Below are 27,680 nucleotides of genomic sequence, written 5' to 3' on the forward strand. Positions count from 1 at the left end.
ATTCTGGCAGTTTTTATACCCGAACTTGTGCAAGCATTTTGACTTACTTATGGTTATTTCTGGGTTTTGTGATCTCTACAAAAGATGTAGCCCTATGTCTAAGCTTTCCAACGGTATAAATTTCAGGTCATTTAGACCTGTTTTGAGTGAGTTATGGCAAAAAAATTGACTACTGTTCAAATGGTCAATTTTCAGGTTTGCAATATGACCAATCCGGATTTGGTCAGTTTCCATGTCACTTTCTGGACAAAATTTAGGTAGGCTTTCAACATGAAAGTTGGCACATTTTGTGCCTTGTTTCACCTTCAATTGGCTTCAAACTAATTGGAGTCACACAATTCCATTTATAGCCTAAAACACATACTGCCCTTACACATTTTTGAAGTATCAACCAATCACACATTCAACTAACTATACTTCACTTCCCAAACCTAATTCTGCATTTGTATCATACCACAACCATTCATCACTTTACATTATAGTCACTTTGATAGAATATAACCAATTGACAATACACCAATTACACTTCTAATTCACAATATCTAATTCTAAACAACATATACACATAACACTCCTAACCATTACATATAACTTTCATCATCAATTATACAAGCTGCCTCTACATCATCACCACCAGAATTCATCAATAAGTTTCATGATATCATACATAAATTCATGAGTTTAAAGGCTACCCAAAAATAGCAGTTTACTAAGGTATTGAATTTCCATTTCAAACCCTTAATTTCAATTGCTTAAATACATAAACACATGGAATTAACTAATCAATACATCAAATTTCTTTAATCAAACTTAATTCCCATTAAACATCATCAATTACATCAATTACAAGTGAGAATAATCTGCTCACCTTTCCTTTCCATGGCTGCCAAAAGTTACACCTAACAATTACTCAAGTAATTCTTTCAATTTTTCAACCAAAATACTACCCACAACCTCAACACAAGTTTTAATTAAGCAAGGGAAGAAAATGGACACTTACCTCTTGTGTGATTTCTCAAAACTTCACCAAAATTCTCCTTTCTTGCTCCCAATAGCTTCCCCAAGTTGAGTAGGCAAAGATTAATGAAGGAAACTAGTGGAAAGCAGGGCTTGAATGGATGTGCATGAAGCTTGGAAAATGGTGCGGCAATGGAGTTTTCATGGTGGATCAATTCGGCTAGATGAGAGGAGGTTGAAGATGATGGCATTTTCTGTCCCAAATGGCTTATAAAGGTGTCCCAAATTATGAGTTAGTGGAGCACTAACTTGGATTAAAGAATTAATTATCCAAAGTTTCCTAAATTGCAATTTTATCACCATTCTTCCACTATATACATTATGTACCACAATTTTAATTTTCATGACATTTTCAAAGTTTAATATTATTTATTTTTAATGGAAATTTAGGTCAAAAGGCAACTCGGGGTGTCAATTGACCAAAATGCCCCTATTTGGTTTGTATTTCTAATTTTCGATAACACCGATTTTTGTTGATTTCTCGATTTTTATTTTTTTTTTGTACTAATTAATTAATTTTTCTTTGACATTTTCAATGTCATTTATACTTCAATAGATGTTTATTTAAGTCTTAAAAATATTTCCCAAGATTCCCCGCGGTCCAGGGCTAGTCAACGGTCCTCGCCGCAACTTTCCAGTGTGGTCACCCATCGCTACGGTTTTTGGCCCGTTTAACTTAGTTACATTTCATTGCTATTATTTTTCATTTGTTTTTCTTGTATTTTCCTCTATTGTATTTCATTATTTCATATCTCCTTACCAATATTTAAGTGTAATTCTAGGCATTCTAGCTGTCCGGACAGACACTGGTCATCGAAACAGTAGAACACACTACCGAATATAGGGGTGTTACAAATAAAGAAAAAAATAAATCATAATTCGGATACTCAGGAATCAATTTAATTTGGTATAGTATTTCTAGTATCAACTATCTTATATACTAGTTTTATCTTCTTTGGAAGTACTAAGTCATAATTTTTCAGTAATAATGCCTAGTATACAAATTATTCTAACTGTATTATATTTTAAGTCTCTACGGTTCTGCAAATTGTATTTTTGTTATGTTTCTATTGCTAATCTCTTTTACTCATTTCATTCAATACTTAATTTAATTGTACTGAAATTTCATTATACTTAACTGCTGAATGAAATAATATTTTAATTGACTGCCCGTGTAGCCTATACACTGACCAGACTGGATAAACAGATATACTAGCACTGGGTACCTAGTACCTCGGGCCATCACACCATTGGTCACAAAGTATCTCCCGGTGTGCAAACAGTGTGGCTAAAAAGCCATATAATCAATTAGTAAGGCAATAAGCCAAATATAATAACATAATCCATATAGCCATAGGCTATTAAAATCACAGTGTGGCATAATAAGCCATAAAACATAATATGGCGTAAAGCCATTTACAGAATAGCTGTCAGAACCCTATTGGCATGCCAACCTATCCAAACTAGTCAACTAGGCAAACTAGGGCATATTACAAGGTTACATATTTAATTCTTTATTCTTAGAGTTTATACGTCTTTATGTCTTTCACTGGTCAACAAAATTGTTGACCTTTTTATGCAACATGGATAGGTTGATTCTAGTATCAACATGTCACAATTATTCAATAGATCATCAGACAGATCACATTTCATATCAATTATTCTGAAGTACCATTGTACTCAAAGCATTTTTCCTGTCACTGATAATAAGGACTGATGTCCCATTCATACATTTATGTGATTTATTAAGTCATTATGTTTCTTATTCAGATTATTAGTCAAACATAAACGTTGACTTTTTCACACTGAACATATATGTTGGTTTTAGTTGCACTAGGATTCCTCATTTTGAGTTTATACTCGTTGGCATTGATTTCCAAACTTAATTCAAGGCTAATTATATGTGATTCCAAATTTTCAGATTTCATGGCCAATGGTTATTGTTCCATTGGGTCAGGCTGTCACACTCTACTCCCCCGTAAGATGTAACATGATCTCGCAGTACACCTAATGAATTACCGTACTTCGCCTACTAATAACCCATTTGATATACTACAAGGAATTTTAAAACAATTTTCGTGAAATTTAAATCATCGATTAAAATCTGGTGTTATAAAATTTTTTCAAAATTTCGGCAAAGTGTCAGCTGTATTTTGAGAAAATAGTTCTTCAAACCTGAAAAGGAAAAACACTCCCAATATGTTTTCTCAAATGCAACTCCAATAACTTCATTTCATCTCACAATTCAATCTCAGTAATCAATCATTTCATTTTCAAACCAATCTCATCATAAAAGAAACATTTCATTGATTACAAGACTCAAAAATTAATATTACAAAACTATTCAGGTAAATGAAATCTCAAATTTATATTTACAATAATTTACATTTAATTACATATCAAAATATTTTACAAGAGTTTTTATACAACTGCTCAAATAATTTACATACACATTATTACATGCATACATCAAAATCTATATACATGGGTATACCTATGATATACCTAGAGCTGATCTGAATATGTCTTCAAAGAAGCTTATTTAACTGCTCTATGCTCTTTTCACCTGCGATAGCATACAAAGCTATCGCTGAGTGGGGAACTCAGTGAGCACAACTATAATTTAAAACATAGTACAATATACATTGACAAAATTTACAGTAAATAATTTAGAAATCTGAACACTCATCAAATTTCAAAACTCAAAATATTCATTGCCAATAATATAAATCATTTGTATAAAATGACTTTGATCATGAATTTCAATTTATCAAATCACAACTAAACATTTAAGGTAATTCCAACAAAATCAATTATACATAAATCATAATTGAAATCACAATTCTTTACTATTTAAAAACCATTCTTTATCTCGAAAACTATTCTTTATCTCAAAAATCATTCTTTATCTCAAAAACCATTCTTTATCTCAAAAACTATTCTTTATCTCACTAAGTATGCAAGACTAATCCAAAAGGGCCATCTTCGAGGTGATTCTAACTCCCTATGGTCGGGGAGGTCGAATCAGATTCTAACTCCCTATGGTCGGGGAGGTCGAATCATCGTGCACAGTACACATCACAATAATGAATCTTCCGAAAGGGCATAACATAAAACTTAGATCTAACCTCTAATAAGAGGAGAACCTAAGCCTGTGCACGTACCATGGTAATCAAAATATAACTAACTCCATTGTCTTCTCAACAAATGAGAGAGACGGGTAATAACCTAGTCAAGCATCTATAGTGAGATATAAAATAATATCACAATCCTTTTAGTGAGCATAAATCACAATACAATTCGATTCAAAGTCAATTCCAATATCCAATAATTTTTATGCTCATCACAATTCAAATCATAAATTTTCATTTTTCCATGCAAATTGCCCATCACAATTCAAAACATGTTCTATAACAATTTTTCAAAACATAATTTATTCAATTCACAACAATGCTTAATACTTGTGGAAATACCATTTCACAAAGCTAAATTCATATATACTATAACAATTTCAATAATCATTGAATTAAATCCAATGCTTGTTAAACATAATACATAAGAAAAATATGTCATTTAATCATATGAAATATTCAGAACAAAATCAGTTAAAAACTGGTTGTGCACAAACCTGATTCGAGTCGCTCCTAGGCCTTGACTCAATGTTCTTTATGCTTCTCAATATCCTTATCAACTGAAACACACAATTTAAAGTGTTTCAGTACTCAATGAATTTATTTCCAACCATAAAATCCAATATCTAAATTTTCTTGGTACTATTCCCTTCAATTCATTTCATTAGTCAACTTATAATGTTGACCCTTGATGCATTCTAAGTGAGTCAATTCTAATGTTACCAATATGTCACATTTTATAGCCCTTTAGTGTTGGTATATGTTACCAAATTCATTTTCAAGTGTATTGCATTTTATTGCAATTTACCGAATTTCGGTACACTATTTTGACCTAGCCGGATGACCTAGTTCCCTAGGTTTTCGGGTTTCGGTCCAAACTACAAACTTGTAGGTCTATGTCTTATTGCACACGGAGCAAAATTTCAGGTCATTCTGAGTTGTGTAGACCAAGATATGGTCAATTTACCAATGCTGGACAAAATGCACTAAAATGGTAGGCTTAGGTCATTTTTAGGTCACTTTTGGTTCGGCCAGTTTTGGTACCTGAAATTGTGCAAGCTATTTGGCTTGGTTCTGGCCATTTTTGGGCTTTGGTGTCTTCATAAGAATTGTAGATCTATGTCTAAAATATTCATGGTAAAAATTTTAGGTCATTTGGACCTGTTTTGAGTAAGTTATGGTAAAAAACCTAACTGCTGCCCAAATGGTCAATTTCCAGGCTTTCAAGTCACTAATCCGGATTTGGTCATTTTTAAGGTTACTTTCTGGACAGAATTTAGGTAGGCTTTCTTTATGAAATTTCACCTCCAATTGGTCTCATACCAATTGGAGTCACACACTTAGGGTTATAGGCCCATTTGCACACTGCCCTCAACATCCTTTTCAAACACCAAACCAAACACAAGTTTACTAATTACATCTTCACTTCCCATACCATTCTGCATTTGGTACTAACCAAAACCATTCAATTCTCTACATTATAGGTTAACTTGGGCAGAATATAACCACTTCAAATACACCAAATGTAGTCACCATTCACAAAGTTCAATCCCAATAATGTATACACATAAATACTTCTAATTATCACACAAACTTCCATCATCAAATTACATACCTATCACTACTATTCCACACACATATATGCTGCCAAATTTTTGTACAATATTTCAACAACATTTCATGAATTTGAACATTACCAATTTCCATTTTGAGGCTGTAACACCCCAATGTTCGGTAGTGCGTTCTACTGTTCCTGTGACCAGTGTTGTCCGGACAGCTAGAATGCCTAGAACTATACTTAAATATTGATGAGGAGACATAAAATAATGAAATACAAGAAAAGAAAAACAAAGGAAAAATAATAGTAATGAAATGTAACCAAGTTAAACGAGCCGAGAACCCTAGCAATGGGTTACCGCACCGGGAAGTTGCGGCGTGGACCGTTGACTAGCCCTAGACCTCGGGGAACCTTGGAAAATATTTTTAAGACATAATTAAAGACCTATTGAAGTATAAATATCATTAGAAATATCAAAGAAAAATTAATTAATTAGTATAAAGAAAAAAAAAAGAAATCGAGAAAACGACAAAACTCGGTGTTACCGAAAAATCGGGAATGCAACCCGAACAGGGGCATTGTGGCCATTTGACACCTCGAGTTGTCTTTTGACCTAAATTTCCATTAAAAATAAATGGTATTACACTTGGAAAATGTCATGAAAAATTAAATTGGTGGTACCTAATTTAAATAGCAAAAGATAGGAGTTAAATGTGATAATTTGGAAACTTTAGAATAAATAAACATTAAAATGGGTGATGGTGCTCCACTAACTCCATTAAGTGGACCATTAAACATCATATTGTGGCAGAAATAACTCATCTTCCTCAAAACCAGCCGAAACCAAGAAGAAAAGAATCCTCCATGGCCAAAGCTTCTAAACTCCATGCAAGCTCCACTCTCCCATCTTCAAGCCATGATCCTTACCTTTTCCTTTACTAAAGTTGTTCTACACAACTTGGGCAGTAGATAGATAGCAAGAAAATTAAGTTTTGGTGAGGTTTTGAAGAATTTCAAAAGTGGTAAGTATGTATTTTTGATTCTTGTTTCATTAAACCTTGAATGGACGTTATGGGTAGTTGATTTGTGGAAGAATTTTTGGAGTTTGATGTTTTAAGGGAGATGTACATTTTGGTAGCCATGGAACCTCAATAAGAACAGTTTATACTTGCATGTAAATAGTGGTTTGAATGATGATTTATAGGTTTGATTGTGTGGTACTTGAATTCCATGTGTAAGGTATGATTTTGGAAGCTTGGAAACTAATTGAAGGAGATGTACAAATCGTCAACTTTGAAGTATAGATCAAAATGTGTTATTTCATGGTTTGGTTTATGGAATTATATTGTTGAATTATGGTGCTTGTTATGGCAGCATGTATATGTGTATAAAGGTTTGAATATGGGCATGTAAATGAGCTATGTCATGTGGTTAAATTGTTTGTAATTGGACTTGGAAAATTCTGTACTATAATGTGCATATTGAGAATGGTTATAAGCTTCCAAAATGACCAAAAATGAGTTGCTAAATGTGTTTATGTTATGGTACAAATCAGAAATGACATGGAAGAGTGACTTGGTAAGCATAGATGTGTAATTGGTAAAGGATGAATAATGTGTAATAGGGCAGTGTATATTTTGGGCTTAGAACCTTAAGTGTGTGACTCCAATTGGTATGAGACCAATTGGAGGTGAAACTAAGCACAAAAAGTGCCAACTTTCATGAAGGAAGCTTACCAAAATTCTGCTTGGAAGGTGACTTGAAAAATGACCAAATCCGAATTAGTGCTTTGAAAACCTGAAAATTGACCATTTGGGCAGCAGTTAGTGTTTTGGCCATAACTCACTCAAAACAAGTCCAATTGACCTAAAATTTTTACCATGAATAGTTTAGACATATATCTACAATTCTTATGAAGATACCAAAGCCTAGAAATGACCATAACCAAGCCAAATAGCTTGCACAAGTTCAGGTCCAAAAACTGGCCGAACCAAAAGTGACCTAAAAATGACCTAAAATGACCATTTTGATATATTCTGTCCAGCATTGGTAGATTGACCATAACTTGGTCTACACAACTCAGAATGACCATAAATTTTGCCCCGCATGCAATAAGACATAGACCTACAAGTTTGTAGTTTTGACCGAAACCCGAAAACCGAGGGAACTAGGTCATCCGGCTAGGTCAAATTAGTATACCGAAATCCGATAAATTGCAATAAAATGCAATATACATGAAAATGAATTGGGTCACATGCACCAACACTAAAAGGCTATTAAATATGACACATTGGTAACATTAAAACCTAATTCACCTAGACTGCATCGAGGGTCAACATCTTAGGTTGACTAAGAAAATAATAAAATTCAATAAATTAAGTATTAAGCCTTATTGTTAGAGACGGTTTAAATGAGCACTGAAACACTTTAAATTGTGTGTTTCAGTTAGCAAAGACTTAGGGAAAGGGAAGGAAACACTGAGTCAAGGCCAAGAGATAGTTATCAGAGGTTTGTGCACAACAGTTATTTTTTTTGAATTTTCAATTGAAATAAATTATGACTATTTGTATATCATTATTTTAAATTGTGAAAAATTGTTTGAATGATATTTGATGGATAATTATTGATTGAAAAGCATTGTAAATGGTTTGAAACCACAGCTATCATGTATATTGATTGAATTCATCGCTAGCTTGTCTAGTGGGATGAATTGAATTCCCTCTCTGGCTGAAGTGTTGAGGTGTGTACCTGTTGAGGATGAATAGAATGAGTACTCATATTATTGCTAGCTAGTTATGTTATTCCTCATTAGCCATTGGCTTTTGGGATGAATTGAATTCCTCACTAGCCATTGGCTTTTGGGACAAATTGAACTTTGGAACATGATTAAGCTGGTGTGTGATTTATTGATATTTATTGTGATATTGTGAAATGGAGTTTAAATTCTTTATGACATTCATTGTCTTTGAATTTAACTATGGTTTTAAGTATCCACTATTTATATGACTTATGATTTGTGATTTAAAGTTGTATTTGGTTAATGTTGTGCACCACTGAGACAATGGCTCAGCGATAGCTTTTCATTGCTGTCGCAGGTAGACAGATTGACAGGGCAGCAGACTAGGCTGCTAGTACTACACTAAGAGATCATCGGGTATATTGAGTATACCATATTTTGCATTTTATATTGTAATGTATATTCACTGTATGTATATAGTGTTCTTGGTTTTGAGCAGTTGTAAATTAAAATTGTACATTGAAGTTGTAAAATAAATTGTAAATTATTTTGGTTTGTAAATATTGTGATATATATTTCTTTTATCTCAGCCTTTGAAAATACTGAAAAATTATTGTGGATTTGAGTTGAGAAACATATTGTGTTGATTAAATGTTAGAGTTTGAGATTGAGAAATATATTTGAAGTTCTTTTTACAATTTTTTGAAGAACTATTTTACTCAAAATATAGATGACACTCTGCCAAAATTTTTACAGAAATTACTAATAATTCAAATATGTTAGTTATTTCACTTTAGTTCAAAAATTTTTTAACACCTGTAAATAGTGCTCACCACTGTAAAAAGAAGTAAGAAAAGTTTTAAAATCCCTTGTAGTGTATTTAATGGGTTATCAGAAGACGAAGTTAGTAATTCATTAGGTATACTACGGAATCATGTTATGCCTTACGGAGGGGTAGGGTGTGACATGTTTTAGTGGTATCAGAGCTAGTTTTTAAATTATGTTTTCACCTAAAATTTGAATATTCTTTCTTCATAGTACAACGTTTGATACATACAGTACATTACATTATAAATATGCACTAACGGGAGGAAATCTCCTTGTGTTATTTGTTTAGGAGGTCTAAGATCCTCAAATTGACTATGGAAGAGGGTGATCGTTCAGTCGATCAATCTATAGAGGCTGAGGTACAAGGGGATGCCCTAGTCCTACACAATGTCAGTAGATCAGCAGCACCAGCCCCCTTAGTACTGCAGTTTCCTGCTCAGTTCACTCAGCAGATGGCTGCGATGTTCAAACAAATGGCTGGTAACATGCCTACTCAAGTCCCACTACAAACACCAGTGGTACAACCACAGTCTTCTGCTAGGCAGTATGACAAATTAATGAAATATGGGGCTACTGAGTTCAAGGGACAGTAGATCCTCTAGAGGCAGAACAGTGGTTAGAGAGAATGGATAGGGTGTTCAAGAAGCTACATTGTACAAAGGAGCTCAGATTTGAATATTCAGTGTCTCTGCTACAGGGGGATGCATATGATTGGTGGAAAACCATTCCCCATAGTCTGGTAGAACCTTCAGTACTAACATGGAATGATTTTTTACGGGAGTTCAGACAAAAATATGTCCGTGATGCTTATGTGGACCAGAAGCTGTAAGAGTTCTTAAGTCTGAAATAGGGGAGTAGATCAGTGGCTGAATATGAAAGGGAATTTTCCCGCCTGAGCCATTATGCAGTAAGTCTACTTGCTACCAGCAGGGAGAGATGTAAGAGGTTTGAAACCGGATTGAGGCCCAGTATCAGATTACAAGTGGTCGGATTCAAACATAACAACTTCTTTGAGCTTATTTCTCAAGCACTAGAATTAGAAAGAATTGAGTTAGAAGTAGCCCCAGAGAAAAAGAAATCAGAGAAGACAGAAAAAGAGGGAAAGTCAGTAGAACAAAGTTCTAGTGGTCCTACTGGAAAGAGGAAGAACCATGGGGGACACAATAGAGGTGGTAAGAAGTCTGGTAGGGGAAGATATTCGGGACAGAAACCTCTTCTATCTGGTCAGCAGAGTACCAGAAGTTCCTACCCTCCCCTCCAATGTGAAACTTGTGGAAGAAATCATGGTGGGGTATGCTACAAGGCTATTGGAGCCTATTATAACTGTGGAGGCACAGGGCACTTTGCCAAGGACTGTTCCAGTACTCACAGAGTTGGACCACCTCTTACTACTGCTGAAGGGTTAGTTTAGAGCCCTGTCACCAGAGGTTTACAACCACCTAGCAGAGGTAGAGGCTGGGGTAGAGGTAGCCCAGCAGGCAGCCAAGGCACAGTGAAACAGTCAGAGCAAGGAAGTGCTCCAGTCAGAGTCTATGCAATGAGACAGAGAGAAGAGGCCGAGACATCTGATGTTGTGGCTGGTACCTTCTCAACTTTTAATCAAGATGTGTTTGTGTTATTTGATCAGGGTTCTACCCATCTTATGTGAGTGTTAGCATCATTGATTGCATTGCTGTTCCATGTACAAAAATGGACTTTGAGGTGCTAGTAACAAGTCCGCTAAGACAAGAGGTCAGGGTTAATAGAATGTAAAGGGATTGTCCTTTGGTGATCTAAGGACATACTTTTCTATCTGATCTCACTGAAATGCCCTTCAGAGATTATGATATCATCTTGGGCATGGATTGGTTAGCCAGGCATCACGCCATGATTGACTGTAGGTTGAAGACAGTTACTTTTGGTCTCTCTCAGTACAGTGATGTGGTAATATACATGGGGAGAGGCAACTATTGCCATCAAACATCATTTCGGCTGCACTAGCCAGAAAAATGATCAAAAAGGGGTGTGAAGCATACTTGGCACATGTGGTAGACACCTTAGTAGGGAGTCCAGCATTGAGGGACATCCCTACAGTATATGACTTTTCTGATGTGTTTCCCGATGAATGCCAGGATTACCTCTAGAAAGAGAGGTGCAGTTTGAAATTAATGTTATGCTTGGTGTGAATCCAATCTCCATAACACCTGTAACACCCTTCTCCCGTCTACAGTATAGCCGAGTAAGGCGTGCTACATAGCATGCCGGAACACCTAGTTTGTGATTATTTCATTTCCTGAGCTCAATTTGATTTTAAGAAGTCTTTTATGTAATATTCATATTATACTAATACTATTTTCATACTTTGATAAAATTAGTGTTTCAAGATTAGTAATAAAAATTTGGCAAGGTGCCGTCTATATTTCGGACAAACTGTCCTTCCAAACCTGTTGAAAACAGTTTAATATGATAATATCAAAATCTCAAATATTTCACAGTCTCTATTTCTCAGAAAAGTCAATAGACTTTTACAGTTATTAAACACTTCCATGATATAGTCTATAATAATTTAAATATATCCAGAAAATCTCCATGTTATTTAATATGTAGAAGATATTACAAACTTTAGAGCTTTCATAATATTACAAAATACAAGACCGAATTTCAAAATTACAACAAAAGTACAAAATACAAGATATCCTAAGTCCTACCATGTATGCAATGCAGTGCAGATGACTCTGGACTCTTGTGCAGATCTGATGTCTCACCCGGTCGTAGGTCTGTTAGGCTCCCCAGTAGTGTCTCCAATACCTACGCGTTACAAAAGCAACGCGCTATGCAATTTTGCTTAGTGGTGCCAAATATAAAGAAATATACACTAAAATAAAGTAAATAAAGTGTTTACGAAATTTTGGTGGTGCTGTATGTCAGTAGACTGGATTTAGGTATTTGAATTTAATAATACTTGAATTACTGCCCATGTAGCCTATATATTGACTAGACTGGATAAATGGATATACTGGCACTGGGTACCTGGTACCTCGAGCCGTCACACCATCGATCACAAAGTGTCTCCCGGTGTGCAAATAGCATGGCTAAAAAGCCATATAGTCAATCTGGTGATAAACCAATAATAAATACACAATATGTATAGCCGTAGGCTATTAAAGTCACAGTGCGGCATAATAAGCCGTAAAAACACAGTATGGCATGAAGCCATTTATAGAACAGCTGTCAGAATCCTATTGGCATGCCAACCTATCCAAACTAGTCAACTAGGCAAACTAGGGCACATTGTAAATTAATTGTTAAATTCTTCAATTTTTAGAGTTTACTAACTATTATGTAATTCACAAGTCAATGCATATGTTGACCTTTTTAGGTACTATGGATAAGTTGTTTCTAGCATCAACATGTCACATATTGTAATTCAATATGCTGTCCATATAGTGCAATTTACCATTTTTACATGTTGGCATTCATTGCCAAATTGCTTCAAGCATCATTGTATGCACATGTCAAATTCTCAATTTTTGGTGTGCTAGATTGGTCTAGCTTAAAGTCCTATTTCTCTTGGTTTTTAGCTTCTGGTCAAAGAAGCAAAATTGTAGCTCTATGTCTTATTGCACGCGGGGCAAAATTTCAAGTCATTCTGAGTTGTATAGACCAAGATATGGTCAATTTACTAAACCTGGACAGATTGCACCTTTAGTGCAAAATTTGGTCAATTTTATGTCACTTTTAGCTCTGGCAGTTTTGGTACCCGAAATTGTGCAAGCTATTTGACTTGGTTCTGGTCATTTCTAGGCTTTGGTGTCTTCATAAGAATTGTATATCTATGTCTAAGCTATCCATGGTAAAACTTTTAGGTCAAATAGACCTGTTTTGAGTGAGTTATGGTCATCCTAATGATTACTGTTCATATGGTCAAAAATCTGGGCTGCAAGGTTGCTATTACGGATTTGGTCATTTTTAAGGTCAGTTTCTAGGTAGAATTTTGGCAACATTTCTACATGAAAGTTGGCCTATTTGGTGTCTAGTTTCACCCTCCATTGGCCTCATACCAAGTGGGTTCACAGTTTGGCACTTATGACCTAATTTAGGTACTGCCATCGATACACAACCTGCACAAAACACATACACTTTCAATTTGATATTCCTTCTCCTCCTCATTACTTCAATATTCAATCAATGACACTTCCATATATATATATATATTGTACAAAATTCCAACAAAAATTTTTGGGCAGAACATTCAAGTGTTCAATGCACACAATTCACCATTAAGTTCAACATTCACTTTCACCAAAAATCAACATATCTCAATGTCAATATTACACATATACTTCAACATAATCATAATTCAATATCACCTACACATGCTGTCCACAATTGAACACTATCATATTTCATTAACAAACTTCATATTCACACACAAATTCATGCTATTATGGGCTACCAAACATGGCAGTTTGCTCAAAGCATTAAGGTTCCATTTCACACCCTTAATTCAAGCACTACATGCACATACTTAGATTTTAACTTACTACATCTTCCATTTGAGCTAATCAACCTTAATTTCCATCCATTAGAGGCAAAAAAATTTCAAATACAACACACATTCATGGCTGCCGAAAATGGACCATTTCTTAAGATTTTCTTCATTTCTCTTCACCAAAATACTAAACTCAATCTAAACACAAGGTTTACTAATGCAAGGGAGAGGTTTTGGACACTTACTACTTTTGAAGCTTATCAAAACTTCACCAAATCTTGTTTTTTTGTTGCCAATATCTTCCCCAATGTAAGTAGGCAAGCTTTAATGAAGGAATCAAGTTGAAAGGAGGCTTGGAATGGGGTTGCATGGAGGTCCTTCCATGGCCGGCTATGGAGTTCTTTCAATGGTGATTCACTTCGGCTGGTTTTTATTTCAATGTTGAAGACGGTGATTCTGCCCACAAATGGCTTAGATAGGTGTCCAAAGGTTTGAGTTAGTGGAGCACTAACTTTAAGTTAAATGTTTAATTATTTCAAGTTCCATTATTTACACATTTATCTTTCCTTTTTCACTATTTACATAATGTATCACAATTTAATTTTTCATGACATTTTCTAAGTGCAATATCATTTATTTTTAATGGACGTTGAGGTCAAAAGGTAACTCTAGGTGTCAAATGACCAAAATACCCCACTTCGGGTTATATTCTCGATTTTTCGGTAATACCGATTTTTGTGTGTTTCTTGATTTTTCGTTTTTCTTTGTACTAATTTATTAATTTTTCTTTAATATTTCTAGTGACAATTACATTTCAATAAACCTTTATTTATGTCTCAAATTAAACTTCGAGGGTTCCCCATGGTCTTGGGGTCGGCAACGGCCTTCCCAGTGTAGTCACCCATTGCTGCAGTGCCGGCTCGTTTAACTTAGCTTCCTTTTCTCTCTTTCATTTTTCTTTGATTTTTCTTGCATTTTATTTTTATTTATTTCATCATTATATGTCTGTTCACTATCACCAAAGTGTAGTTCCAGACATCCTGACTTGCCTGGACTGATATTTGGCCATTGGAGCAATAGAACGTACAGAATACATACGGTGGGGATGTTCCTCGAAATTTATCTGATGTGAAGAGCTAAGGGAACTGTTGCCTCATTGTCTCCTCGCTCTCCCATGTTGCCTCTTCCGTGTTATGGTGTCTCCATAGGATTTTCACTAGTGGAATTGTTTTGTTTCTAAGCTCTTTTACCTCTCGTGCCAACATTTTAATTCGTTCTTCTTCATATGTCAGGTCAGGTTGTACTACAATTTCTTCTGCTGAGATGACATGTGAAGGATCTGATCTGCATCTTCTGAGCATCGAGACATAGAACACATTATGTATCTTGTCCAGCTCAGGTGGTAAGGCTAATCTGTAGGCTACTGGTCCCACACATTCAATAACTTTATATGGGCCAATAAACCTAGGGCTTAATTTTCCCTTTTTCTCGAATCTCAACACTTTCTTCCATGGTGATACTTTGAGAAATACCTTTTCGCCAACTTCATACTCAATGTCCTTTCTTTTCAAGTCAGCATAAGATTTTTGTCGGTCTGAGGCAACTTTCAAATTGGCCTTTATCAATTTCACCTTTTCCTCTGTCTGTTTTATCAGGTCTGGCCCCACTAGCTTATCTTCACCCAACTCAGTCCAACATACAGGTGTTTTGCATTTTCTCCCATACAGTGCTTCATAGGGTGCCATTTGTATGCTAGCTTGATAGCTATTATTGTATGCAAATTCAGCCAGTGGAAGGTATTTGTCCCAACTTCCCTCAAACTCAATAACACAACTTCTCAGCATATCCTCGAGGACCTATCACATATGTTTGGTTATTATTATCATTATCAGTTCAATTATTGTTTACAATAACTCAATGAGTTTTAGAATTTACCTGGATTATTCTTTCTGACTGTCCATCCGTCTGAGGATAAAAAGCCGTACTAAAATAGAGTTGTGTGCCCAAGGATTCTTATAATTTCTTCCAAAATCTAGATGTAAACCTCAGGTCTCTATCAGATATAATGGAAAGCAGAATTCCATGTAGTCTAACTATCTCACTGATGTACAATTCTGCTAGCTTTTCCAGTGAGTAGTCAGTTCTGACTGGAAGAAAATGTGCTGATTTGGTCAACCTATCCACAATCACCCATACTGCATCATGCTTCTTCTGAGTGAGAGGTAGACCACTAACAAAGTCCATAGTGACTCGGTCCCATTTCCATTCAGGGATGTTTATGGGCTGTAACAAACCTAATGGAACTTGATGTTATGCTTTGACCTGCTAGCATGTCAAGCATCTAGTTACATAGTCAACTATGTCCTTCTTCAGACCTAGCCACCAGTATCGGAGTTTCAAGTTATAGTACATTTTTGTACTTCCTGGGTGCATAGCATGCACACTGTTATGTGCTTCTCTCAGAATACTGGTTTTCAATTCTTTATCATCTGGAACACACACTCTTTCTTTATAGTACAGGCACCCATTTTCTTTCACTTCATGTTCAGTTTCCTTTCCCTCAGTGATTTTGCCCATAACAGCCATTAATTTCTCATCTGTCTTCTACGCATCCTGTATCTGTTGTAACAGATTCGGCTTCACTTGCAACTTAGCCAAAATAACTCCATCATGAGTTAAGGACAGTTGGGCATTCAAAGATCTTAATGCTATAATAGATTTTCTGCTTAAAGCATCAGCGACTACATTTTCCTTCCCAGGGTGGTAGTCAATCACACAATCATAATCTTTCAGGAATTCAATCCATCGCCTCTGTCTCAAATTAAGTTCCTTCTGGGTTGATAGATACTTTAGACTCTTATGGTCTGTGTATATGTAGCATTTTTCTCCATACAAGTAATGCCTCCATATCTTCAATGCGAAGATAATTGCTGCTAACTCTAAATCACGAGTAGGGTAATTTTTTTCATGTGGCCTTAACTGCCTGGAAGCATATGCGACCACTTTCCCTTCTTGCATGAGTACGCACCCTAACCTATTATGTGAGGCATCACTGTAGACTACAAAGTCTTTTCCAGACATTGGCTGTGTTAACACTGGTGCCTCTGTCAACATAGCCTTCAGCCTCTCAAAACTGGGTTGACACTTGTCATTCCAGTCAAATTTCATATTCTTGTGCAGTAATTTGGTCATTGGAGCAGCTATCAAGGAAAATCCCTTTACAAATCTTCTATAATATCCAGCTAACCCCAAGAAACTTCTAATCTCAGTTGTATTTTTGGGAGGCTTCCATTCCATCACTGCTTCAATCTTCTTGGAATCCACTCTAATCCCTTCAGCTGATACTACATTTCCAAGGAATGCAATCTCATTTAACCAGAACTCACACTTGGACAATTTAGCATACAGTTTTTTCTCTTTTAGAGTCTGTAGAACAATTCACAAATGCTTATCATGTTCTGCTTTATCCTTGGAATACACCAGGATATCATCAATGAAGACCACTATGAACTGATCTAAGTATGGATGGAAGATACGGTTCATCAGGTCCATGAATGCTGTTGGAGCGTTTGTTAACCCAAATGGCATCATCAGGAATTCATAATACCCATACCGGGTTCTAATTGTAGTCTTAGGCACATCTACATCCTTAACCCTTAGTTGATGATACCCCGATCTGAGATCAATCTTAGAAAGGACACCGACTCCCTTCAACTGATCAAACCGATCGTCAATTCTAGGCAACGGATACCTGTTCTTCACTGTTACTCTATTTAACTGCCGGTAGTCAACACATAACCTCAGTGTCCCATCTTTCTTCTTAACAAACAGTACCGGAGCTCCCCACGGTGACACACTGGGGCGTATGAACCCCTTGTCTAGTAATTCTTGTAGTTGGATTTTCAACTCTTTCAATTCAGCAGGTGCCATCCTATACGGAGCAATTGAAATTGGAGTTGTACCCGGCATAATCTCAATAGCAAATTTAACTTCCCTTTCTGGTGGCAAACTAAGCAATTCCTCAGGAAATACTTCAGAGAAATCCCTTACTGTGGGTATGTCAGACAAGTCAAGTTTACCCTGCCTAGTGTTAACCACGTGTGCCATATAGGCTTCACACCCTTTTCTCAACCATCTCCTTGCAACTGTAGCTGAGATGACATTGGACAAGAAATCTGTCCTTTCACCTACAACTGTTATTTCTTCATTCTTAGCAGTTTTCAAAGAGATTCTCTTCAATTTACAATCTACTATTGCCTGATGATGGGATAACCAGTCCATTCCCAAAATCACATTAAACTCATGGAAAGGCAGTTCGATTATGTCTTGAATCTTCAATGAACAGCCCTTATACACCTTGTTTACTACCACACTGTGGCCTAGTGGATTTGTGACCAGGATGTCTTGGTCACTTTCCTCTATTAGTATTCCCTTTTCTACGGGCAGCTTGATACAAATATATGAATAAGTAGATCCAGGATCCACTAATACATGCACAAAAGTATTATAGAGGAGGAACGTACCCTTGATGACATCTGGAGCATCCTGTTCCTCCTGTGCCCTTATAGCATAGGCTCTGGCTGGTTTTCTGCCTTTTGCTCTCTCCACAGACTCTGACACAGGTTCCTATGAAGTACCGGCTGCCTCAGCCATTCCCGGCTTTCTACCCCTTGGAGCTGGAGGGGCAGGCCTATCAGTTGCTACCGGAGTGGATGTAGCAGTTCTGCGAGGACAATCTCGGACTAGATGGTCTATAGATCCACACCGTAAACAAGCACCTATCATCCTCTAACATTTGCCCTTATGCCATTTTTAGCAATATGGGCAAGCAACAGATACTGTTGGGGCTAGTCCCCTGTACCCTGTCCCTGGAGAGCTAGCCATTAAAGGGGTGGACTGGCCTCTCCTTGGTGCAAACTGAGATTTGGGCCTCTGTGACTGACCCTGACTTGGTGCTCTACTGAAACTCTGAGTAGGGAAACCTCTGAATTTCTTATTAGGGGCAGAAGATGTATCGGTCTGACCCTGACCTCTTTTCTACTGTCTGTCCCTTCTGTTTTGCTCATTCATTCTAACTTTTTCAACCTTTAGTGCAGCTTCCACTAACTTGGCAAACCCTATAATCCCCAAGGCTATAATCATTATTTTAATGTTATCATTGAGTCCTTCCTCAAATCTCTTGCATCTCTTTGCCCTATTAGGGACTATTTCCCACCCATAGTGGCTCAGTCTGATAAATTCTCTTTCATATTCAGCCACTGTCAGCTGTCTCTGGCATAAGGTAATAAACTCCCTTCTCTTCTCTTCCAGGTATACACTGCCCACATAATTCTTTCTGAACTCAGTGAGAAAGAAATCCTAAGTTATCTATTCTGGTGGCACCTCACTAGTTACTGTATCCCACCATTGGTATGCATCATCTTGTAGTAGTGATACAGCACCTTCCAAATTCTACTCTGGAGTACAATGAAGTTGTTTCAAGACTCTTCCAGTTCTGTCCAATCAGTTTTTAGTTGTGACAGAATCATCTTCCCTTTTGCCCAGAAAATCTACTGCTCCAAACTTCCTGAGTCTCTCCATATGAGATTTTTGGTGTGGAGGTGTTGGTGGTGGTATAACTTCTGCCATCTGTCTAAAGAACTCAACCATTTGCTGAAATGTGGCTCGTGCATTTGGTACTGGAGGAGCAGGTTCCCTCCTGTCTCTTGGTTTAGTCATAGATGGAGCATGACTTTCCACTTCCTCATCGATCGCTCTCTGTGATGTGGAGTCCATATTCTGATCAAAATAACAAAACAAATCAAAAGATCAGCATTAGAGTCATCTTAACACTTACAATGTAATGCATGATATGCAATCTATCTAGGTCTAGAAACACCTAAACCGTGCTCTGATACCACTAAATGTAACACCCCTCTCCCGTCTACAGTATAGCCGAACAAGGCGTGCTACACGGCGTGCCGGAACACCTAGTTTGTGATTATTTCATTTCCTGAGCTCAATTTGATTTTAAGAAGTCTTTTATGTAATATTCATATTATATTGATACTATTTTCATACTTTGATAAAATCAGAGTTTCAAGATTGGTAATAAAAATTTGGCAAGGTGTCGTCTATATTTCGGACAAACTGTCCTTCCAAACCTATTGAAAACAGTTTAATATGATAATATCAAAATCTCAAATATTTCACAGTCTCTATTTCTCAGTAAAGTCAATAGACTTTTACAGTCATTAAACACTTCCATGATATAGTCCATAATAATTTAAATATATCCAGAAAATCTCCATGTTATTTAATATGTACAAGATATTACAAACTTTAGAGCTTTCATAATATTACAAAATACAAGACCGAATTTTAAAAATACAACAAAAGTACAAAATATAAGATATCCTAAGTCCTACCATGTATGCAATGCAGTGCAGATGACTCTGGACTCCTGTGCAGATCTAATGTCTCACCCGGTCATAGGTCTGCTGGGCTCCCCAGCTGTGTCTCCAATACCTACGCGTTACAAAAGAAACGCGCTAAGCAATTTTGCTTAGTGGTGCCAAATATAAAGAAATATACACTAAAATAAAGTAAATCAAGTTTTTACAAAATTTTGGTGGCGCTGTATGTTAGTAGACTGGATTTAGGTAGTTGAATTTAATAGTACTTGAATTACTGCCCGTGTAGCCTATATACTGACCAGACTGGATAAATGGATATACTGGCACTGGGTACCTAGTACCTTGGGCCGTCACACCATCGATCACAAAGTGTCTTCCGGTGTGCAAATAGCGTGGCTAAAAAGCCATATAGTCAATCTGGCGATAAGCCAATAATAAATACACAATATGTATAGCCGTAGGCTATTAAAGTCACAGTGCGGTATAATAAGCCGTAAAAACACAGTATGGCATGAAGCCATTTACAGAACAGCTGTCAGAATCCTATTGGCATGCCAACCTATCCAAACTAGTCAACTAGGCAAACTAGGGCACATTATAAATTAATTGTTTAATTCTTCAATTTTTAGAGTTTACTAACTATTATGTAATTCATAAGTCAATGCATATTTGACCTTTTTAGGTACTATGGATAAGTTGTTTCTAGTATCAACATGTCACATATTGTAATTCAATATGCTGCCCATATAGTGCAATTTACCATTTTTACAAGTTGGCATTCATTGCCAAATTGCTTCAAGCATCATTGTATGTAAATGTCAAATTCTCAAATTTTGGTGTGCTAGATTGGTCTAGCTTAAAGTCCTATTTCTCTTGGTTTTTAGCTTCTGGTCAAAGAAGCAAAATTGTAGCTCTATGTCTTATTGCACGCGGGGAAAAATTTCAGGTCATTCTGAGTTGTATAGACCAAGATATGGTCAATTTACTAAAGCTGGACAGATTGCACCTTTAGTGCAAAATTTGGTAAATTTTAGGTCACTTTTAGTTCTGGCAGTTTTGGTACCCAAAATTGTGCAAGCTATTTGACTTGGTTCTGGTCATTTCTGGGCTTTGGTGTCTTCATAAGAATTGTATCTCTATGTCTAAGCTATCCATGGTAAAAATTTCAGGTCAAATAGACCTGTTTTGAGTGAGTTATGGTCATCCTAATGATTACTGTTCATATGGTCAAAAATCTGGGCTGCAAGGTTGCTATTTCGGATTTAGTCATTTTTAAGGTCAGTTTCTAGGCATAATTTTAGCAACATTTCTACATGAAAGTTGGCCTATTTGGTGTCTAGTTTCACATTCCATTGGCCTCATACCAAGTGGGTTCACAGTTTGACACTTATGACCTAATTTAAGTACTGCCATCGATACACAACCTGCACAAAACACATACACTTTCAATTTGATATTCCTTCTCCTCTTCATTACTTCAATATTCAATCAATGAAACTTCCATATATATTTTGTACACAATTCTAGCAACAATTTTTGGGCGGAACATTCAAGTGCTCAATACACACAATTCACCATTAAGTTCAACATTCACTTCCACCAAAATTCAACATATCTCAATGTCAATATTACACATACACTTTAACATACTCATACTTCAATATCACCTACACATGCTGCCCACAATTGAACACTATCATATTTCATTAACAAACTTCATATTCACACACAAATTCATGCTATTATGGGCTGCCAAACATGGTAGTTTGCTCAAAGCATTAAGGTTCCATTTCACACCCTTAATTCAAGCACTACATGCACATACTTAGATTTTAACTTACTACATCTTCCATTTGAGTTAATCAACCTTAATTTCCATCCATTAGAGGTAAGAGAAATTCAAATACAACAAACATTCATGGCTGCCAAAAATGGACCATTTCATTTCTCAAGATTTTCTTCATTTCTCTTCACCAAAATACTCACCTCAACCTAAACACAAGGTTTACTAAAGCAAGGGAGAGGTTTTGGACACTTACTACTTTTGAAGCTTATCAAAACTTCACCAAATCTTATTTTCCTTGTTGCCAATATCTTTCCCAATGTAAGTAGGTAAGCTTTAATGAAGGAATCAAGTGGAAAGGATGCTTGGAATGGGGTTGCATGGAGGTCCTTCCATGGCCGGCTATGGAGTTCTTTCAGTGATGATTCACTTTGGCTGGTTTTTCTTTCAAAGTTGAAGATGGTGATTCTGCCCACAAATGGCTTAGATAGGTGTCCAAAGGTTTGAGTTAGTGGAGCACTAACTTTAAGTTAAATGTTTAATTATTTCAAGTTCCATTATTTACACATTTATCTTCCCTTTTTCACTATTTACATAATGTGTCACAATTTAATTTTTTTATGACATTTTCTAAGTGCAATATCATTTATTTTTAATGGACATTGAGGTCAAAAGGTAACTCTAGGTGTCAAATGACCAAAATACCCCACTTCAGGTTATATTCCCGATTTTTTGGTAACACTGATTTTTGTGTGTTTCTCGATTTTTTGTTTTTCTTTATACTAATTTATTAATTTTTCTTTGATATTTCTAGTGTCAATTACATTTCAATAAACCTTTATTTATGTCTCAAATTAAATTCTGAGGGTTCCCCGTAGTCCTGGGGTCAGCAACGGCCTTCCCAGTGTGGTCACCCATTACTGCAGTGCCGGCTCGTTTAACTTAGCTTCATTTTCTCTCTTTCATTTTTTTTTTGATTTTTCTTGTATTTTCTTTTTATTTATTTCATCATTATATGTCTGTTCACTATCACCAAAGTGTAGTTCCAGACATCCTGACTTGCCTGGACTGATATTTGGCCACTGGAGCAACAGAACGTACATAATACATACGGTGGGGATGTTACAACTCTTTCCCTCTAAATAAAAATTTCATCCTCGAAATTTACCCAATGTGAAGAGCTGAGGGAACTGTTGCCTCATTGTCTCCTCGCTCTCCCATGTTGCCTCTTCCGTGTTGTGGTGTCTCCATAGGATTTTCACTAGTGGAATTATTTTGTTTCTTAGCTCTTTTACCTCCCATGCCAACATTTTAATTGGTTCTTCTTCATATGTCAGGTCAGGTTGTACTACAATTTCTTCTGCTGAGATAACATGTGAAGGATCTGGTCTGTATCTTCTGAGCATCGAGATATGGAACACATTATGTGTCTTGTCCAGCTCAGGTGGTAAGGCTAATCTGTAGGCTACTGGTCCCACACATTTAATAACTTCATATGGGCCAATAAACCTAGGGCTTAATTTTCCCTTTTTCCCGAATCTCAACACTTTCTTCTACAATGATACTTTGAGAAATACCTTCTCGCTAACTTCATACTCAGTGTCCTTTCTTTTAAAGTCAGCATAAGATTTTTATCGGTCTAAGGCAACTTTCAAATTGGCCTTTATCAATTTCCCCTTTTCCTCTGTCTATTTTATCAGGTTTGACCCCACTAGCTTATCTTCACCCAACTCAGTCCAACACACAGGTGTTCTGCATTTTCTCCCATACAGTGCTTCATAGGGTGCCATTTGTATACTAGCTTGATAGCTATTATTGTATGCAAATTCTGCCAGTGGAAGGTATCTGTCCCAACTTTTCTCAAACTCAATAACACAACTTCTCAGCATATCCTCGAGGACCTACCACATATGTTCGGTTATTATTATCATTATCAGTTCAATTATTGTTTACAATAACTCAATGAGTTTTAGAATTTACCTGGATTATTCTTTCTGACTGTCCATCCATTTAAGGATGAAAAGCCGTACTAAAATGGAGTTGTGTGCCCAAGGATTCTTGTAATTTCTTCCAAAATCTAGATGTAAATCTCGGGTCTCTATCAGATATAATGGAAAGCGGAATTTCATATAGTCTAACTATCTCACTGATGTACAATTCTGCTAGCTTTTCCAGTGAATAGTCAATTCTGACTGGCAGAAAATGTGCTGATTTGGTCAATGTCACACCCTACCCCTCTGTAAGGCATAACATGATCCCGTAGTATACCTAATGAATTACCAACTTCGTCTACTGATAACCCATTAAATACACTACAAGGGATTTTAAAACTTTTCTTACTTCTTTTATAGTGGTGAGTACTATTTACAGGTGTTAAAAACTTTTTTGAACTGAAGTGAAACAGCTAACACATTTGAAGAATTAACAATTTCTGTAAAAATTTTGGCGGAATGCCATCTGTATTTTGAATAAAACAGTTCTTCCAAAAACCTATATAAAAAAAAGCACTTCAAATATATTTCTCAATCTCAACTCTAACATTTAATCACACAAATCCACAATAATTTTTCAGTATTTTTAAAGCTGAGATAAAAGAAATATAGTACAAAATTTACAAGCTAAAACAACTCACAATTCATTTTACAACTTCAAGGTACAATTTTAAATTTACAACTGCTCAAAACCAAGAACATTATATACATACAGTGAACATACATTACAATACAAAATGCAAACTATGGTATACTCAATATACCCGATGATCTCTCAGTGTAGTACTAGCAGCCTAGTTTGCTGCCCTGTCAGTCTGTCTACCTGCGACAGCAATGAAAAGCTATCGCTGAGTAAAATTTACTCAGTGTTGCACAATAACAATTTAAAATGAGACACATAAATCTTTTATTGACAATTCACAAATCAAATAGTTCACAATTCCATTTCACAATTTACAAAGTTCATATAACACAAATTTAATCAAATAACTGAATAATACAATTTTGCCAATCAATAACACCATTTGATCAAATAACTGAATAATACAGTTTTGCCAATCAATAACACAATTTGATCAAATAACTGAATAATACAGTTTTGCCAATCAATAACACAATTTGATCAAATAACTGAATAATACAGTTTTGCCAATGAATAACACAATTTTATCAAATAACTGAATAACACAGTTTTGCCCATCAATAACACAATTTGATCAAATAACTGAATAACACAGTTTTGCAAATCAATAACACAATTTAAATGCTGCACAATTACATTTCACAAATTATCAAAGCTCATTATAGAAAAATTTTGAGTCAAATAATTTAATAAACACAGTATTGCCAATTCATACACAACTTAAGCCATGACACAAAATTTTCGATCAATGCCGTGTTGTACACCACGACAAAGCAATCTACAACCCCACTAATCTAAATCAATGAGGGAGGTGGCTAGCTAGCTAATGAGTACTCATCCGATCTATAACCTCAACTGGTAAACCAGAGAGGGAGGAAAATAATCACACTCACCCCAGACTGATAAGTCAAAGAGGGAGGAATATAATCACACTCACCCCATAAATAGAGGAGGAACATAGTAACAGTGTCATGCCAAGTGTGAATCAAAACAATTCCAAACCACAATATTTAAATATTTCATACAAATCACAAATCATATTTTATCTCAAAATTTCCATTTGCAAAGTAGGCAACACAATAATTTTCAAATAAGATTCTCAAAGCCAAAACAATAAAAAATTATTCATATCTCATTTCTCCAAATAAATTTACTAGTAAAAGCAGTGAATATAAAAGTATTGTGCGCAGACACAATTTAAAAATATAATGTTCAAATAAATTTTTAAGTAGAAAATAAGAAATCAAAATTATTGTGCACAAACACAATTTAAAACAATAACATGCAATTAATCATAATTTATTTCAATTGAAAAATTCAAAAGAAATAAATATTGTGCACAAACACAATTTAAAACAATAACATATAAATAATCATAATTTATTTCAATTGAAAAATTCAAAAGAAATAACTATTGTGCACAAACCTCTAATAACTGTCTCTTGGCTCTGACTCAGTGTTTTCTTCCCTTTCCCTGAGTCCTTGCTAACTGAGAAACACAATTTGAAGTGTTTCAGTACTCATTCAAACTGTCTCTAACGATAATGCTTGATAATTAATTCACTGAATTCTATTATTTGCTTAGTCAACCTAATATGTCGACCCTTGATGCGTTCTAGGTGAATTAGGTTTTAATGTTACCAATATGTCACATTTGTAGTCTTTTAGGGTTGGTACATGTTACCCAATTCATTTCCACGTATATTGCGTTTTATTGCAATTTACTGGATTCCGGGATACTAATTTGACCTAGTCGGACGACCTAGTTCTCTCGGTTTTTGGGTTTTGGTCGAAACTACAAACTTGTAGATCTATGTCTTATTGCACGCGGGGCAAAATTTCAGGTCATTCTGAGTTTACTAGACCAAGTTATAGTCATTTTACTATTGCTGGTCAGAATGTACCAAAATTGGTCACTTTAAGTCATTTTAGGTCAATTTTGGTTCGGCCAGTTTTTGGACCCGAACTTTTGCAAGCTTTTTGACTTGCCTATGGTCATTTCTGGGCTTTAGTGTCTTGATAAGACTTGTAGATATAGGTCTTAACTATTCATCGTAAAAGTTTGAGGTCAATTAGACCTGTTTTGAGTGAGTTATGGCCAAAACACTAACTGCTGCCCAAATGGTCAATTTTTAGGCCTTAATTGCATTAATCCGGATTTGGTCATTTTTCAAGTTACCTTACAAGCAGAATTTTGGTAAGCTTCCTTCATGAAAGTTGGCACTTTTTGTGCCTAGATTCACCTCCAATTGGTCTCATACCAATTGGAGCCACACACTTAAGGTTCTAGGCCCATAACATAAACTGCCCTATTGCATTTTATTCATTACTCATCAAAGGACACTTTTAACACTTACCAAACTACACATTCATGCCAATTCTGGTTTGTACCATAACCTAAACACATTTCACAACATATTGTTGGTCATTTTGGCAGCTTATAATCACACTCAATATGCACCATATAGTACAGAATTTTTCAAGCTCAAATTACAACAATTCAATCACCTAACCTAGCTCATTTACATGTCCAACCTCACACCATCATACATATACACAAGCTGCCATAACAAGTACCACAATTCAACATTAATATTCTATAAACCAAACATGAAATAACATTTTTGTGGTTGACCATTCAAGCTGTCGATTCATACACCTCTCTCCATTAATGTCCAAGCTTCCAAATTCAAGTACACATTCACAATATACTTAGTATACATCACCTAATTTATTCCTACACATATAAATACATAATCAACCCTTTAATCTACCATTTACAAGCAATAATAAACTGTCCTTAAGGAGTTTCCATGGCTGCCAAAAATACACCTCTCCCTTTAAACATCAAACCTCAAAAATCTCTCCATAATTCAAGTATCCATAACATTCTTACTAACTTTAATGAAGCAATAACCAAAAACACAAACTTACCACTTTGGAAACTCTTCAAAACCTCTCCAAAACTTGGTCTTCTTGTTGCCTATCTACTGCCCAAGGTGTATGGACAATCTTTAATGAAGGAAAGTGCCAAGAAAGGAGCTTGAATCTCACATGCATGGAGCTTCCAAGTAATGCGGCAATGGAGGTTTGTTAGGAGCAATTTTGGCTGAATTTGAGAGCTTG

The sequence above is a fragment of the Hevea brasiliensis genome, chromosome 14 (genome assembly GCF_030052815.1).
Source record: "Hevea brasiliensis isolate MT/VB/25A 57/8 chromosome 14, ASM3005281v1, whole genome shotgun sequence".
NCBI classification, from domain to species: Eukaryota; Viridiplantae; Streptophyta; class Magnoliopsida; order Malpighiales; family Euphorbiaceae; genus Hevea; species Hevea brasiliensis.